Genomic DNA, 13,674 nt, shown 5'->3' with positions numbered 1-13,674 from the left:
AAAGAGATTCTGGAGCCTCTGGTAGTGCCTAAGCCCCAATGCCCTGGGCTCTCCGGGCCTTCTTAATGGTCTTTTTAGAGATCTGATTCTGGAAGGAACCTTCGAAGACATGAATGGAACTTCTATGTTGCTTTGAATGAATGTTGGCTGATATCTAAGCCAAACTAGTTGGCTTTTTAATGTCAAATAAAACATCCAATATCTTTTAGTAAGGAGGACTTTAGGAACCCCTTGTTTTAGTATGGTGCCCCAAGTAGGTTAATTATAACACTTGAAACATTCTGAGGTAGCCCGGGCTGGGACGGCTCAGTGGACTGAGTGCCAGCCTGCGAACCAAAGGGTTGCTGGTTCAATTCCCATTCAGGGCACATGCCTGGGTTGTGGGCCAATTCCCTGGTGGGGGGGCACATGAGAGGCAACCACACATTGGTGTTTCTCTCCCTCTCTCTCCCCCTTCCCCTCTCTCTCTCTAAAAATAAATAAAATCTTTAAAAAAACATTCTGTTATACTTTACTGAATGTCATTTATTTCTCAATAAAATTGAGGATTATTTCCATAGAGGAAAAATACTTTTCCCAATATAATATGGCAACTTATCTTAGAACATTTAATAGATTTTCTTAGATGGAAATGTAAGAAAAGCAGGAAAGCAGAAGTGATCTGCTCAGGGCAAATGAGCAATGGATACAGTGGCGGAAGCCTATACAAAAGTTATTATACTCCAAGGAGTGTAATTCTTTTGTTTTAAAATTCATTACCTTCATTATATTGAATAAAAGGTCACTGTGCTGACTTGAGAAACAGCTGGCGTATTTTCAGACGCTTCAAAATATCTGTGTTCCACGTAGGTTCTCCACCGTGATGGCATTTGTTGTGTTTGTAGGATTCAGCCTATATTTTATTCTGTGGGGAAAAGAAGAGATTAAATGTTTGCTAGCCACCTGCCACCTTGTGTTTCTTTGTGCTGGTGGGTAGAAGCTCGAGTCCCATCGTGAATTTTTAACTCCGTGTTCTATGTTTAGTACCTTGTAGAGACTGAATCCGCAAATCATCTCTGAAAGGTAAGTGGTTCGATTGTGGCGAGCACGAAAGTAACCCTCCAAGTAAAACTGTGCCGGGGAAAAAGCTGGACTAACACCACATTGAAATGATCGTACCTTTGGGATCCCGGGTGAGACCTGGGTTGCTTTGCACATCCCGTAGCTCCTTAAATGCGACCACCTTTAGGCAGGGCTGAACGGATGTCCTGGTCTCGTAAGGAATGGCTTTCACAAAAGCTAGTCATCACCCTCGTTATTTGGATTTTGTCGCGATCCTTTGAAAACTTTTTTCCAAATATTGGTTTGAAAGCACAGACTTTGTGGTTTACCTGTAAGGTTCTGCAATACTCAAGTGGTATCCTATTCCCCCCCAACAGAAATAAAAGAACATTAAAAACAAAAATGAGAAAATACGGTATAGACTATGTATTTAAACTTTCAAGCATTTAATAGTAGATGCTAGAGTGTACGTCCCACGAAGACACCCCTGTGTTCTTCCCTGCCAGGCCTCCGGTACCTGGAGTGGAGCCTGGCGTGTGGCTGGTGCTCAGTTAGGTCTCAGTTAAACAAGTCCTTCCTGTTTTATGAGAGTAGGCAGGCGCGCTTCTGTGATTGTAAGCATTGGTTGGTGCTGACGGTGCCTTCGTTCCATTGACTCCCCTTGGATCTCCGGAGAGGGCACGCGCAGACACTGCCTCAGCCCTCGGGAGGGCTGAGAGCTCGCCTTTTCCTGGAGAAAAGAGAGAAGAGAAGGGAAAGCAGGTTCTCTGTCTCCTTTGGATTTCAGAGTTAAGAACTGGCTCCCCCCCCCCATTAAATTTTTTTTAAAAATCATTTTAACCATTTTTAAGTGGCACCAAGTCTATGCTGTGGCGTTAAGTGTATTTATATTGTCATGCAGTCATCGCCACCATCCCGCTCCAGACTTTCTCCTTGTCCCCAACTGAAGCCGCACCGGTCAAACACTCACTCCCATTCCCTTTCGCCCGCCCTTGGGATCGAATGCTTTCTACGTATGAACGTGACTGCTCTGGGTGCCTCATGTAAGTGGGATCCTATAATACTTGTCCCTCTGCGTCTGGCTTATTATTATTTTTTTTTAATATGAGTCTTTTGCTCGGAGACTTGACAGTTTTTCTTCCCCCGGATTTTTCTAGCTTTTGCTTTGTCCCCAGACCTTGCCAGCAATACGTGCACAATGCGGGTCCCCAAACAAGTCGACCCAACCGCTTGTCGCCTGCCACTAGGCGGGTATGAAAGCTTTGAAAATTGATTCCTAATCTGTGGGCTTGTCTCCTTCAAGTCTTGCTGATAAACCTGCACTGACAATAATGTCAAAGATCAGTCTCTCTCCACGTTTCATAAAGCAAGTTGTTTTCATTGTTACAGCCTGATTCGGAACTGGAAAATTACCGGTACGTCATTGTAGCTGTTTACATAGTCATTAAAACAAACTCCACATAAATGGCAGCAGCTGCTGAAGAGGGTTTGCTTGCAGCTTCTTTAAGAAATTATATGGTACTGATTTTTCTTCTCCATTTTCCTATTTTCTTTGTATTTTCCCCCTTCCTCCTCCCCTCTCTCCCTCCTTCCCTGTCTGTCCCTCTTTCCCTGCCTGCCTTCCCTTCTCCCTTTTTTCTTTCTTTTTCAGTCTCATTTTTTGAGTAGTTGCTACAGAAACAACCTGGCCCTGTTATCCAAATATGAATAACATAGTAGTGGCTCTCTGTCAGTCTGCTCAGAGGGGACAGGGAAAAGAGTAAGGGAACTAAAACTAAGGAGGAAATATCCTTATTTCTTTTAATTAAAATTTTTATTAAAAAGATAGAAACTGAACTTATTGAGGAAGAAGAAATTTACTAGGAGATCTGATTGGTAAAGAAACAGAGCGAGGGAGAGCCGAGGAGAATGGTTTGAAAAGCAGCCTGTGCATTATGGGTTTCAAGCAGGATCTTCTTAATCTACGGGCGATTTTAGAGCCTCTTATGCTGACTTGAACATAGGGCCAAAAGAGTGACTTTTCCGCCACTGTATCCATTGCTCGTTTGCCCTGAGCAGATCACTTCTGCTTTCCTGGACTTTATTTTCTCAACCTGTAAAGAGGAAGGGGGTCAATAACTAGATTTGACCGTAAGAGTTTAGGCCGGAGCCACGAGACCATGAAAGGTATTTTTAAATTCAATTTTTTGTGTGATGTCTACAGCTGCCGGTGTTAGTATGCCAGAGACAGAAGTGCTAACAATGAAAAGTTACCCCCCACCAAAGCCGCTCCCGTCCGAGAGGGGAGATGGTCGTGGTGGCGTTCAGTCAGCACAGTGCCCTGGGACCTCTGCGCCTGCGGGGATGCTGGGAGGCTCTTCTGGTGCTTCCTGCTCAGATGTGAATGCACATCTGTCGCCACCATCGTCCTGCCCCCAGGTCTTCCACATTTAGATGGCCACCATTTTGAAAGTGTGCTAGTCACAAATAGATTCTTGCATTTCCCATTCCTTGTCGCGGGGCCAGTTCCGTGCGCTTTCCTTGGCACTGGGCTTGGTTTTCTTCGCGGCAGCAGCTGCTAATTAGTGACAGCTTTTGAGCAAGCAGCTTGTCATTTTTGGCAGGGGTAGGGGACATCCATAGCAATTCACGGCTGTATTTTCATTTGCAGAATGTCCTTTGCTACATGGAAATATGTCTCAACTAAAAAAATAGTCTGCAGGCAAACATGCTGTATTTACTGAAATAGCTGCATGAGTTGGCATTCGATCCCGCAGTTGAAGAGCCCTCGGGAGATAAATAACAGGCTCAGGGTCTGTCAGACCGATGCCATGAGTCCTGAGTCATCCTTCCAACGTTAATTAATCCACATTCTGGACGCAGCACTTTACCCTCTTGTTTTGGCGCAATAATAAGCCATTCTGGACCGCATTTGGTAGTGTACATGGTAACTGAAGAAGCGAACTGTTGGTAGACATTGTGCTTTTCATTTATACTCAACTTCTTTTTCGGAGACATAATTAGGAGAAACAGTTCAGTGTGCATGAAGAAGAAGCTTTCTTTGGAATTTCTGCTCACGTTAGCCTCATCCCATCTCATGTAATTCTGTCTCTCGAAATTGCCACAGTGGGGCATTAGCGCTGTTTTACAAACTTGTCTCGATATATTTATGGAAAAGTACAACCGGCGATTATATTTACCTTGATTAGCAGTGACGATGAGTCAAAACCCCCGTCACAGTTTCTGTAAAGTGTGATTCAGTCCCATTATTCCTGTAACCAGGACCCAAGTTAATGAGCTCCATGGGGTTAAAAATAACATCTTGAAGGAAATAACTGACCCACCAGCCATTTCCCCCCATTTAGGTTCTTTTTGTGACTCAAAGGTCCACCAAAGTTGGATATAACGCACAACTTTTGAACATCCACCATGCGCTGAGCACTGTGTTGAGGAATCCAAGTCAGTGCACGGCAGCTCCTGCCCTGGGGCCACTCGCGGTGCGGTTAAGCAACAGGTGAGTAGTCGAATCTGCTCTAGTTCTGATGCCCGGGGGGGGGGGCGCGTTCTCATTGTCGAGAGGGAAGGCATTTCATCTTTTAAGCCTGGGATGATCAGAACAATCAAAGGCATGGGACACAGGTGTTCTGTTGATTCTTTTTTGAATCGGAAGATGTTAAAGATTAGGCTCGTGCGGAGATTAGACGTGTAGATGCCCAGGTTCCTTGTCTCAGGTTTCCCCTTGACATGTCACACAGCACTTAAATTCAGACGTTTTCCACGTGAGAGTAACTGCTGTATTTTTCAGACCGGAAGATGCACCCCCCCCCCAAATTGGGGAGGGAAACGGGGGTGCGTCTTACAGTCCGAATGTAGCTTACCTGGCTCTCTGCGGGGGGTGCACAGTGGCTGTGTTACTTATGTTATTAAATATGTCACCACATTTTCTGGCTTCAAAAATTTTTTCCTATTTTCCTGCTCTAAAACCCAGGTGCATCTTACAGTCCAAAAAAATTCAGTACTTCTCAGTGGTGTGGCTTGGTGAGCCCAGATGGTCTCCTGACGTTCAGCCGGTGATTTAGTGTACACTGCGCACAGTGATGCGGTTACCGCCACACTTGTCACAGCGGGGTTCCCCCTTCGTATCTGGCCTGTCACTCCGTGCGCACATCAGCATTGAGTGGACATTTAATTGTTGGTGTAATGTGGACGGTTACCCAGATGACAGCTGACTTCGGTGTCTTTTACTGTGTTTTCTCACCCCCCCCAGGACACCTCACAAGCTGTTCTCTCATTCGTGTGAGGGATTACTGTCGCTTTAATGAGAAAGCCAGAGAGCAGGACACTCTCTGGTAAACACTGGGAATGGTTAATAGCGTACTCTGTGAAGACCAGTAAGGAGTTTGGGAACAAATACGACAAGGATAACCAGACACTCTGCCTCTTACAGGAAACGTCGCGTTGTCCATTCTGACCACAGTGGTCGGGATCTGGGTTTTGGCCTAACTGCAAAGTCGCCCACCCCCAGGCCCGTTCTCGCTCTTCTCCCCCCACTCCCTTTACAGCCGAACGCCTTTAGCTGATTTCTGGTCGACTCGGAGGGGCGAAGGCAGACCACCAAACCCACGTTAGGTTTTACACCCTAACTTGGCTTCCTCTGATTGAAGATTTCTCCTCTCCATGTTCTCTTGCCTTTAGGAAAGGAAATCCCATATACAGCATTTCTGGAGTGCCAGAGGGTTTTTTTTTTGTATCTGTGAGTGGCACATGTGTTAATTCAGTTTGTAGCTTTTATCGTAAAGTTGCCCTAAACCACAGGTGTCGTTGTCAGGAAGGGCTCACCTGGACGGGTGAGGGGCCTTGGGCAGGCGAAGTGCGGGAGGACGGCGCAGGTGCTGGTCCCAGCTCCCTCACCTTCTTGCATCAGGACTCTGGGCAGGTTCCTCCACCCCGAAGCCTGTTTTCTCATTGATAGGAGGAGAATAATAATGGTGCTGCCTTACAGCTCTGCCATGAGGGTCCAGTCGGGGAGCATGTCAAGGGCACAGAGCAGCGCCTGAGTCCATGAGTCCGTGACACAGTGGGGCTCCCCGAGTGTCTCTCATTAGAACGGTTACCATTACGCCTGCTGCTGCTCGTGCTCCCTTTGTCGTCATTCACAGTTCGGTGATTAAGTGTAGGGAAGGCTTGGCAGTGTCCTCGTTTGTTTTGTGTTCAGCACGAAACGGTTTCTGGTGTTTGTAGCAGCAGTTCACTCAGCGTATCCAACAGACTAGCGAGTGTTTCCTTGAGCCCCACACTGTGTCCCTTCGAAGGAGGCCGTCTCAGAACGGGCTGCCTACGCTGCACCGTCAGAGCCTGCAACGTTCAGAATGCAAGCGTGTCTCACAAAGTCTGGTTGGTGTCTCCGTTGCCACCACAGCCTGAAACTAATGAGTTAGAAACCACACGGAGCCCTGTGCCCTGCCGCGGGAGGGCTTCGGAGGGACTTCACGTTTTCTTGTAAGTTGTGTGTGGACAGCTAAGCCAGCAACCAGTCTGGTTGAGAAAACTTAAAAAGTCATTTTTCCTTCTTTCTTCACCTTTTTTTTAAAAAAAGATTTTACTTATTTTTAGAGAGAGGGGAAGGGAAGGAGAAAGAGAGGGAAAGAAACATCAGTCGGTTGCCTCTCATGTGTCCCCCTACTGGGGACCTGGCCCACAACCCAGGCTTGTGCCCGGACTGGGAATCGAACCAGTGACCCTTTGGTTTACAGGTCAGCACTCAATCCACTAAGCCACACCAGCCAGGGCTCCTTCACATTTATACTCAAAAGGATCTAATTTGTTGCCTCTAAGAAGATTGAATACATAGATGCTGTCTTAATTTTTAAAAGTCTATGCAAGAATGTGTTGTTTGTTTGGGGTGGGAGGGTTTTTAATATTATTTTGTAACTACTTGGGGTTACTACTAAAGAAGATTTAAAATCATATTTTCTGTCCTCTTCCCCTTTTTGTTGGTAATTGTGCAGCCTTCTCTCCATGTCTAATCTGAAAAACTATGTGGTCATCATCTACACGCTTCTACTGCTGTTGGCCTCGAACCCGGCCAGTGCTTCAGTGTGTCGTGTGACAGTCTGACTTTGGTTTGAGACGAGGAAAGCTAAAGATTTATTTCTCCATCAGTCACCTAGGGACCTTCCACGCTGTCACATTTACTGTAGCCCAAATACCATTTTATTTTTAGGTAGTGGCTTCTGGAGCGTTAGCGTGAACTCCGGGATGGTTCCAGCCCTGCCCTTTTCCCCAGGGTTAAGTCTGCCGTTAACTCTGGTGGTTCCTCACAGTCCCTCTGCCGTTCACCCATGTCGCTGCCTGTGGTCCTGGCGTCTTGAACGCCGTCCAGCGACACACTTCAAGGTTGCGGGTCTCACGTCGGCTCTGTTTTTCTTTGGAGCTTTACGGGAAACCGAACGCGGTTGCGTACAAGGTGCAGAAGCAGGAGGGGAAGTTGGCAAGAATTAGCTGCTTTCTGTTTGGTCTGTCTGAGGCAGCTGACCTTTTGGAAGGAAATCGCTGCTCTTTGCTTCTTCCTGTAACCGTGCAGCCTGCGAGAGAAGAGGCACAGAAGCCGTTATCCTGGCTGACGGCTTGGTGCAGAAGCTGTTAGCTGAGAGGTGGGAGTTTTTCAGTGCACCTGTGGGGTGTTGCGGGAACGTTCGCTCAAGTTCATGGTGCAGAGATACCCCAGTAGGCACGTAGTGAGAGGGAACGAATCCATTTCCAGAAAAACCCCTTTGTTTTAGCAAAAATATTTGTATTTTATTGCAGAGTGCCACTGTTCATGCTGTGGGGAAGGTAACTTTGTGCCCAGTTTCAGTTCATCTTCCTGTTGAATGTTCTGATATTATTTTATATTACTTTTTATATTGGATAACCTTTTTCCACCAAGAGGCCAAACATTTTGACTTTCCTTAAGACACAGTGAGCCCTCCTTTAAATGTCATTTCATCTCAGGATTTGAAGTCGCTCCGAAACATCTGCTGCCGGTTGTGGGCCCCACCTTTTCCGCAGGTGTTGCCCCCCCCTGCATGCTGGCATTGCCCCTGAAAGCTGCAGTCGGTTGGGCTTCACAAATGGGACGTCATCCCGTGAGCAGACAAAGGAACTAGCTGATGAGGCATTTCTCTGTGAGAAGACAAGATTTTAGTTTCCCACTTATTTTTAACAAAAATATACTTAAGTTCATTTTCTATTTTTTTGAAGGATTGACATACAAATGACTGTTAGCAAAAATGAAGTAGATTATGATTATGATAAATGCAGAGAATGCAGCCACCCGAAAGGAGAGGGGATGTGGCAAGCTACAGTCTTCTGCGCTTCGTTTGGGTTCGGTGGAGAAGCGGGCTGTTCCACTGGGCGGAGTTCAGTCTCTTCCCCAGGTTTGCTGCGGGTAGCGGAGCTCGTCGGGTGGGCGCTGGCGTCGAGGCAGGTGGAAGCGAGCTGTGCGGTGTTGGGAGAATCCTCGCAGGGTCTCCTTAGCGAGACTGCCCGGCAGTGCCGCCTCTCTGTTCTCGGAGACCGGCCCGAGCCGCTCCCCCTCAGTGAGATAGCGAGGAACCCAAGAGGGAGCACACACCTTGGTGTGGTTATAAATGTAGGTTCTGGACGCAAAATAAGTTGCTGTCAACAAAACAGGAAGATTGCCCCCCCAGTTCTGCAGGCCTTTGGGTGGCGGCAAGTTTAGGAACCCATGGCTATGGCTTCCTGGGGTCTGCTCTTCTCACTGTAGCCTTCTAGAGGCCTTGAACGTTACCCTTGAACTATCAAGGGTCTTCTCATAGGCCAGTTGTGTTCAGGTGTGTCCCTGGGGGTAAGGGGCATGTTGTTTTGAAAAAAGAATTTTTGCACTGCTGCGAGTGGTCTGTGCACTTCATTTGATTAACAGTTGGTACAAGTTTGCAGAGACACTGCTTAGTCACATCAAAGGTGGAAAAAGAGCCAAAGATGAACTTAAGAATATACTATTTCTTGTCTTGAAATACAACTTTCCCAAATATTCCTCGTGGTCCTTCTTTATTTTCCACATTTCTTTCAGAAATCACAGTTAGACCTACTAAGTTCAAACTCCATTACCCCGGAGATCACTCATCTCCAGATGGGTGTCACATCCAGCTTACCGTTTCTGCCCTTCAGTGTTGTGAACGAGGGTGCGGACATTTCCGCACACACAGAATAAGGGGGAGTCGGTGTGACACATGGCTCTAGAGTCATCACTCAAGTTCAGAATTACCCAACTTTGGTTTATCTTTTTTTATCTACTTTCCATGTACATGTTTTTTTTGTTTCTTCCGGACTTCAGGAAGTATTTCAAAATATATTTTGTGCCATTTACTTTTACACTATTTCTAGAAGAAGATGTTTACTAAACAAAAGAATAAAGACTTTAAATAAAATGTCATGTGGATGTCAAAGTTACAAGTTAATCTTAGCTGTTAATGATCTTGAACCACTACTTGAAAACAGTAAATCGCTATATATTTGAAAATGATAGACTTGCATTTCTTTCGAAAAAATTTTATAATTCTGAATTTTTACTATTTCATGCCCTACTCAAATCAGGATACGCAGTTTGTAAGGCAGTGCCGTGACCCGGACACTGTCATGTTGGGGGACGGTTTCCTGCGTCTTTTGTGTGTCTTTTTATGGTTGGTTCTTGCAGGACAGTGAGTTGTACCAGTTGCCCAAGATTATTAAATTTACATTTCAAGTTTTACGCCCTAAGCAAAGTTTAATAAGTACTTTACAAAGTCAGACCCAAACTCCTTCACCTAAATGTGATAAGTCACGTAAATACAAGTCGTTTAGTTCTTGTCGACCTTCCTCTGGTTCTTGTCCTTCCAGCATCTGTACCCTGCGCATGCTTTTCATTTAACATCCTTGTACTTGTACTTGAAAAAATGTGTCTGCGTGGCCTTATATTTCAACATAGCCTTTCTATTTCATTTTTCTAATTTTTTACTGTGTTTTTCCACTACCGTTTACCCCCCTGGTCCCCTTTCCCTCTTCCATCACGCCACTGTGGTCCTTGTCCGTGAGTCCTGTCTCTTAACTGTTGCAATCAGACCAAAATGTCATCCAATCGTTCTCCTACTTTGGCCATTTAGGTCATTTACAGTGTCTCACCATTGTGTGTTGTACTGATGACTAAGGCTGTCCCTGGGAGTTGGCCTGGTGCAAAGTGCTCTCCAAAGCGGATTTTGCTAGGTGAAAACTTAATGCTGTGATTCTCAACGGTAATAAGAGGGAAGGGGTTCTCGTTCATGGCACAGAAACCCAGTTTATGGTCGAGGCTGAGGAGATTTTGTTTCCTGAACTGAAGGATTCACGCTGTACAAGAGGCACATGCTGAGATGAGCTGGTCTTAGTGATTGACAGTGTGAAGTGGGTAGAGATGCCGACCTTCACCAGGAATCCCGAGGCTGACACGAGGTAGCCTGAGGTCACGTCTTTCTTTTCCGTGATGCAGATGCCGTTTCCCGAGGAATGTAGCTGACGTGTGAGTGACCTGGAAACTGGTAGGGATGTAGCTTCTTCCCACATGGGTTGTGCATACCGCTAAACGGATTTCAACACAGATCGAAAACGTACGTGCACTCAAGCTGCGGGCGGTGGGGGGGGAAACGGATTTCAACATAGAACAAAAACGTACCTACGTGCACTCAAGCTGCGGGCGGTGAGGGTGGTGGCGGGGGCTGGCTTGTACGGGAGCGTCCTACCAGCTTCAGCACAGTCTTAACTAAATCCAGGGTTTTATGTACCGCCAGAGACAGTTTCCAGATGAGACTCAATTCTCTGTTCTCATTGCCTTTCTCAATAGATTTTCACCCTTGTGATTTTGGGAAAACTTCAAATTACTGAAAAATTGAAAGAATTAGAACAAAGAAAACTCATGTACACCTTGCGTAGACTGATCAGTTGTTGACACTTGTTACATTCAGGGGGTGCCTCCTTCTCCCCTTCTCCTTTGAAAGTAAGTCACCGCCATCATGACTTACCCTTAAGTACTTGAGTATGTTCTTGACACATATTTGGATATGTTCTTGATATGTATTTGAGTATTGATTCATACGTAATAAACACTCAAGTCTGTGCCAAGAACAAGGTCATTCCATACAACCTCAATGTCATTATCATTCTCAAAAACTGTAACATTCATAGAGTGATATCCAATTAGAGGCCATTTTAAAATTCAACTTAAAATCTTTAAATTTTTTAAAAGATTTTATTTCTCTTTAGGGGGGAAGGGAAGGAGAGAGGAAGAGAAATATCAGTGTATGGTTGCCTCTCGTGGGTCCCCTGCTGGGAACTGGCCTGCAACCCAGGCATGTGTCCTGACGGGGAATCAAACTGTGAGCCTCTGATTCACAGGCCCGAGTTCAATCCACGGAGCTACACCAGCCAGGGATGAAATCTTTAATCTTTAATTGTCCCAGTGACATCCTTAAGCGCCGTGGGTTTTCTTTTTTAAATTACGCTCTGGGTAGTTATCATGTGTGCTTAGTGTCCTCCACTCTCCAGCAACTCCCCATGTCTGTCTTTCCCTCAGTCTCACAGTTTGTGTCTGTCCGACTGCCGCTTCATGAGCAGAGGTGACACACGCGGTTCACATCTTCTCAGTGCGTCACGTCTGGAGGTGTACAGTGTCGCTCTGTCCTGTGATCGGGGGTGTGTGATCACCCCACAGGGTGTCGTCTGCCAGCTTTTCCCACTGGAAATACACCTGTGCCCCTTTGCGAATAACTAATGTGCGAGGCAGCACTCTGAGGCTGTGAGAATATCCCGCACTCCAGCAGATGGTGACTTCTGAGCATCCTCTTCTGAGTCTGCTCTTTGCTTCTGGGATTGTGTGTTGGGCCAAGATGTATCTAAGTGAGCATTTAAAACAGATGACAACCCACGGATTGCCACTTGGTCTTTGTAGTTAGCTGCCCTTCCTCTTCCTCATGCTCTCCCCCCTCACTCACTTTTTCTCCTCTTCCCAAAATAATACGTAATGATTTGGCTGTCACGTAAAGATTTATGACTGATTGTCTTCCCAGAATTATATCATCTCTATGTTGCTTGGGCACATTTTTCCTTGTTTATTTCTTTGTGAGCCAAATACTTTTATTCTTTCTGTTCTCATCCCATCTGTTTAATAATCTGATTTTGTCAGAGAATTGTCTTCCTGATTGCTTATAAAGTAGTGTTTAGAATTTTTTTTTTAAGAGCAGATGGCTCTGGTATTGACGTACTTCGAGATGGGAAAGTTTTACTCTAACCTTCTTGCTTGATGTTAGGCCAATTTTAATATGAACAAAAGTCTTAATCCTTTATTACTATTCAGCATTTTTCTGTCCCTCCAAGTTCCTACTACTGGGTAACCGCCACTACTGAACACACGTAATCACAGTCATATTGACATAAATGGGGAACTTGCTGTTTGTATTCTCTCCAAAGCCCTCTAGTCTTTAACTGGAGCTAACGTGGTTCATAGTTTTGAATCCCAATTCCTTGCCTTGTACTTTTCAGCTTGGAAGCAGTGTTTACACACCTTCTGTTTCATCTGCCAACTAGCCCAACCAAGCCTTTGCCCAAATCAGAGCCTCGTAATATTTGGTTTCCTATTCTAATCTCTTATTCCTTTTTCTTTAAACTATAACATATGGCAAACATACAGAAAATTACAAAACACAATATGACCGGGCACCACAAGTCCACAAGACAAAGGGAACACTGTGGCGGGTGGAAGTACAGGCTCTGGGGCCAGACTGCCCGCTTCTGGCCCAGAGGGTGCCCCTCTGTAGTGGGGGGGCCTGGAGCAAATATTCTGTCCGCAGAAGAAACCCGTACCCGTTACACATCCAGCCCTGTTACCCCAGCCCTCGGCGACCGGCTGTCCACTTTGTCCCCGGGGGGTGGCCTGTTCTGGGTGTTTCATGTAAGTGGAACTTATACTCCGTGGCCTTTCGTGTTGGGCTGGTTTCACTGTAGCAGAATGCTTTCAAGGTTCATCCGTGTTACAGCACCAGCACTTTATTCCTTTGTATATCTGAATAATATTCCATTTCATGTTTCCATTTACGTCCATATTACTCATTCGTCCACTGATGGACCTTTGTGTCCTTTGTCCTCTTTGGCTGTTGGGAATGACGCCGCTGTGAACGTTGCATACAAGCTGGTGCGGACGTGTGCGGTCAGTCCTTGAGCATATGTCCGGGAGCGGAATCGCTGGGTCACACGGAAATTCCGTGTTTAACCTTTTGAAGAATCGCCGGATTGCCTTCCAAAGACGTCACGTCGTTTTACAATCCTGTTTAATGTCACGTCTCAAGTCTTTCCTCTATAAAACAGGGATAATAATAGTGCCTACCTCCTAGGGTTTTGTGAGGATTAAATGGTAGATTCATAGAAGCACTTACAGTAATAAATAATATAGTAAGCATTCAGTATATGGGAGTGAGTGGTAGATCTGATGGTGGATAAAACACTAATGAATGTTACTTCAACTCATTTTTCAACCCTCTGAAATTATTTATCAGATGAATCAAAATATTTGTTGCTAGTAATTCATGCTTTACCCAGTTGGTTGGGCTTCATCTTGCAAACCAAAAGTTTGGCAGTTCAGTCCCTTGT

At 45.6% G+C, this 13,674-nt stretch overlaps 1 protein-coding gene across 8 annotated transcripts in view; it reads left to right on the top strand.

The window, feature by feature from the left end:
• Positions 1-13,674, top strand: part of STAT5B (signal transducer and activator of transcription 5B) — a 55,131-nt gene that overhangs the window by 15,923 nt on the left and 25,534 nt on the right. Inside the window, exons 2-4 of one of the 8 annotated variants that reach the window (XM_053659872.1) lie at positions 4,386-4,534; positions 10,526-10,643; positions 10,877-11,029. The exons of 3 other annotated variants lie outside the window; for them this stretch is intronic. The gene's annotated coding sequence lies outside the window, so the exon portion shown is untranslated. Of the gene's footprint in view, positions 1-4,385; positions 4,535-7,532; positions 7,674-10,525; positions 10,644-10,876; positions 11,030-13,674 lie in introns of those variants that run through there. 4 more of the 8 variants (XM_053659852.1, XM_053659882.1, XM_053659880.1 and 1 more) reach the window with 4 other exon arrangements.

The sequence above is a fragment of the Artibeus jamaicensis genome, unplaced genomic scaffold (assembly GCF_021234435.1).
Source record: "Artibeus jamaicensis isolate MK-2021 breed Jamaican fruit bat unplaced genomic scaffold, CSHL_Jam_final contig_2259, whole genome shotgun sequence".
Classification (NCBI taxonomy): domain Eukaryota; kingdom Metazoa; phylum Chordata; class Mammalia; order Chiroptera; family Phyllostomidae; genus Artibeus; species Artibeus jamaicensis.
The sequence above is the reverse complement of the archived record's forward strand: the minus strand, read 5'-3'. Positions and strand labels throughout refer to the sequence as shown.